Raw genomic sequence first — 5,000 nt, 5'->3', positions numbered from 1 at the left:
ATATATATATATATATATATATAAAAATATATATTATATATATATATATATATATATATAGTTCTAGAGCGTTCCTTTAATACCATCAGCGTGGTACAACGGTAACGTCATTGTCTTGTGGTAAGCAGTCGCACAGCCCATGGTTTGAATCCCAGTGGCAGAGTTTGTTGGTCCACACACACACACACACACACACACACACACACACACACACACACACACACACACACACACACACACACACACACACACACACACACACATGTAAATATATATATATATATATATATATATATATATATATATATATATATTCACTGCATCCATATACACGTACAAATCTGAAACCTTCGAACGTGCAATAGAACTATGACAACTTCACCTCCTGGACGAAGCTTGACGGCTTCATTGACTGTCAACACTTCCTGTTTGCAACAATGCAACGGAGAGCCAACGGGCGAAGCTTTTGGCCTCCAACCGATGCCGCCATTGGGCTGGAAGTCCCAAAACATTTATCACATTTCGCGGGTCTGTAGGTCCGGACAGGTGCAGCCTTGCGGCCCCGGCAGAACTCTTGCTTCCTGTGTAAGAGTTATGTTCACTCTGGAAGAACATTGTTCATTGCAGTGTTCACTGTACAGACACGTCACTTCTAATACCAGAAATCTCGTATCGGTGTAGGAACATGTAAATGCAAATGATAAATCTGTAGAAATAGGTGCATTAATGAATTTCTAAACAAAGAAATAAATGCATGAGTACATGAATAAATAAATAAATGTCCTTGAGCAAGAATTCAACTAACAGTGTACAAGCAGTGCAGTGGCACTGTACTATTCCTGGAAGTAGTGTAGTGGCAGTGTAATGTCCCAAAGACACTACAAGAACTTCATTGCAGCAGTGGAATATCTCCATCGGTCCCTTTACAGGACCTACAGTGGCACTGCAAGGACTTCAGTGGCCCTGTCTGTTCTGGAACTAACGTAGAACAGTGCAAGAACTTTAGTAGCATTAAACAAGAACAATTGCTCCGTACAAGAACAATTTAGAAGAAGTTCTGCTTCAGTGGCTCTGTCTGTTCTAGAACTAACGTAGAATATGGCAAGAACTTTAATAACATTAAACAAGAACAATCACTCTGTTCAATAACTTAGCTGGCATTACACGAAGTTCTTGTATTTGTGAATAGAACCTACAACAGCTCTATTCAGGAAATTCAATGTCACTGGACAAGGACTTCGGTAGTTTCGAAGTTTCATTTCTTTCGATCTCGTATCTGTGGTAACAAATTCTCTGGTGAACGAAATTGTCTGTCGATAGCTAGAATAAAGTCTATCTAAATAGGCCTTTATTAGTGCGACGTGTCGCTTGTTACAATTCTTACAAACGAAATGTAGTACTCATAAAGGCGGAGCTACCTAGTGTAGGCCTTATGGTCTCTTGCAGTCTCCTTTATTCTTATGTTCTTACGTAAGGCTCCGTCCTCACATTGTGTACATTTCGATCAACTTGTCGACAACTGCCCATTACACTAAAGAAAGACGAAAAAAAAAAAAAAAAATCCAAGCGCTTTCGTGATATTTCACTCCCTGAAGATGTGAAATGTCACGAAAGCGCTTGGGAATTTCAGTTTCTTTTCCGGTTTCAGCAATTTATTGGATCATGTGGTTTTGTGATCTATTTGCACACTGACATCAAATATATCAAGCCTATCATCGACTCGAAGAGGGTTAATCGAGAAGGCTTCACGGCCGTACTTTAGAAGCTTTCGACAGCAATGGTGAACACTTGATTCCATACATTAAGTAGATTCTTATACCTATTACGTTTTGTTATAGCCTAGTTGACACGGGCTAGTTTAGTAGCCGCTAGTTCTAGCTGCAAGTTAACTTACCTAACGGCAAGTATGTGTTGACACTAGGATAGTTTGGAGCAAGTTTACTAACTTTCTGTTGACATTGGACAAATAGAGGGGTAGTTTAATGGTCGCAAGCACTAGTGGCTACTAAACTAGATCCGTGTTAACGAAGCTTTAAACTTATCTGGTTTACTGGTTTATATATATATATATATACATATATATATATATATATATATATAATAATAATAATTATAAATATAGCAAATAAAGTAACATTTTTTAAAGCGTTCAATGAGGTTGTCGAAATATTTCGTAAGTACGATATTTCCTTTCTCTACTGCTGTAGTGAACCTGACGCATTAACAACAACCATATTAAGTGGCCGTTACTACCCCCCACTGGGCAATGAGCCAAGCCACCTCTACTCATGAATTGATGGCCAAACCAGACATTAAAATATTTTTTATCGTCCCTCCAGGTGTTAAAAATTGCTATAATAATTTTCCTAAATTCAGATTGACAGAAATTCATGAGCAAAAAATTGTATCGGCCGCTAGAATTTTTTTTTTTTCAAATTGGCAAAAACTTGTAAAACAAACTATAGTAGATGGTAGAATGACAATATTATGGTTATTCACATTGCCTAGGGTTCCAATATTGTGAATTACGTTATATGATAAAACAGGGATTTGTGGAAAGAGTGTAACTCTGTTGGATTTTGTTAAATGTAAATCAGTCGTAAAAGATATAACGAAAGAAATATTAACAAAGTTCAAGATAAATAAAAGAAAACAAGTTCCTTCCACACTATTTTCGTTAAACTACAACGAACAAACAAGCAAATACGCAATCAGGCAACGAAGGACTTGGATAAAATATATTGATGAAGAAAAGAAAAACATAACGAATGGAAGAAAAAAGAAGGAAAGAAAAAATAAAAGAAAGAAAAATGTAGTTATGAAAAGAATAAACCAGTAAACTACCAACCAATCAACCAACTAATCAGTCTAACAACTAACAAACCAACGAACCAAACAACCAATTAGCCATTCAAAAACGAATCAAACAATCAAACGATCAATAAACCAACCAACCAAAAAAATAATGAAAAGAAAATAACCAACAAACCAACGAACCAACCAAAATACAATTAGCCAAAAAAAAAAAAAAAAAAAAAAAAAAAAAAAAAAAAAAAAAAAAATAATCGACCAATCCACCAGCCAAACCAAGGCCAGCCGAGACAATGCAAGGAAGCAATGACCCAGAAATGCAAAGGAGGAAGCAAGCAAAGGGGACAAGTAAGCAAGGAAGAGACGAAGTACCGAAACCAGTTTTTCCCCCCTTCCACGAAGAGGAAAAGCGGACGAACGAATAGAGTGGTTATAACTCAATTTCCTCACATACAGAACCCTCCGCAATATGGACGGACTGCCAAAATCGAAGCCAGCATGGAACCCTTCCTTCCCCCTTTTTTTTTTTTTTTTTTCGTTTTATTTCTTATATTTATCTTTGTTTTGTGTTTTCATTCTATTGTTTGTTTTATTTTGTATTTATATCTAAAAATTATTTCTAGTTCTTTTTTATTTCAACCTTCGTTTTCAGTTCAATATTTTATTACTAATAAAGTTAGGTATGGATATATATATATATATATATATATATATATATATATATATATATATATATATATATATATATATACATATATATATATATATATTACAAAGGATTACAAAGGCAAAGCATGCCGACAGGAGACCTTTTGATCCATATCTAGGTCGGATGAAAAAAAAAAAAAAAAAAAAAAAAAAAAAAATCATATTAATAATAAATTAAAACTATAACAATGTAAATAACAATTAAAAATACATAAATAAATGCATTGGTATAGTTGAATAACAAACAAACAGGTAAATAGTAAATGATAATAAATTGACATATAACTAATAATAAATGAAAATCAGACAGACAAATTATAACAAAACAAAAACAAATAATATAACATAAATTATAATAATTACAGCATCTTACTTAGGTATTTATCTAAATGATTCTTAAAGCTTCGAACTGAACTACAATGCACTACCTGTGCAGGAAGATTATTCCATTCATTAACTACACGGTTGGCAAAGTTGTTTCTACCTACTTCCAAATTGAATCTATTTCCGGACAGTTTGAGACCATTGTTTCTTGTCTGATTCTCATTCAATGTGAAAATTTGGTCACTTTTGATGTTGTCAATTCCCTTTAAAATCTTAAAGACCTGTATCAAGTCACCTCTGAGTCTACGCTTTTTTAGGGAAAACAGATTCATGTGCTTAAGTCGATTTTCGTATGATTTATTTTTGATATTTGGAATCAGTTTTGTGGCTCGCCGTTGTACTTTTTCCAATCTGTCAATGTCTTTAATGAGATTCGGTGACCATACGGAAACAGCATATTCCAAATGTGGACGAACTAACGATTTATATAGCTTGTTAATGAGTGATGGACTTTTGAAATCAAAAGATCGCGCAATCAATCCCAGAATCTTATTTGCTTTCTCAGAGGCTGAAATACACTGCTTGGATGATTTGAGGTCGTTACTGATAATTACGCCGAGATCTTTTTCACTATCCACTTTTGTTAACGAATTTCCAAATAACTTGTAATCGTACTTGCTGTTATTTTTACCTATGTGCATTACCTTGCATTTACTTGTGTTAAATTTCATTAGCCACTTTTCAGACCATTTCTGTAATTTATCTAAATCTTCTTGAATATCTAATTGGTTTGAGTGATCATTTGCCACTCCGCACAGTTTTGTATCATCAGCAAATTTGGAAACAGTAGATTTTAGTCCATGGTCTATATCATTTATATATACTATGAATAGAAGTGGCCCAAGAACGGAACCCTGAGGAACTCCACTTGCAACACTTTTCCATCCAGAAGTTTTTCCATTTAAAACAACTCTCTGTTTTCGACCTTTCAACCAATTACTAGTCCAACCTAATAGGCTACCACTTATTCCATGCAAAGCTAATTTAGTAAGAAGTCTTTCGTGTGGGACGGTATCAAAAGCTTTTGCAAAGTCTAGATATATTAAATCTATATTGTTTCTTTTGTCAAAATTCGAGACAACTGTGTTGTAGAATTC

The sequence above is a fragment of the Oratosquilla oratoria genome, chromosome 22, assembly GCF_046742065.1.
Source record: "Oratosquilla oratoria isolate Oo_2021 chromosome 22, ASM4674206v1, whole genome shotgun sequence".
Lineage (NCBI taxonomy): Eukaryota > Metazoa > Arthropoda > Malacostraca > Stomatopoda > Squillidae > Oratosquilla > Oratosquilla oratoria.
Note: the sequence above shows the minus strand (reverse complement) of the source record.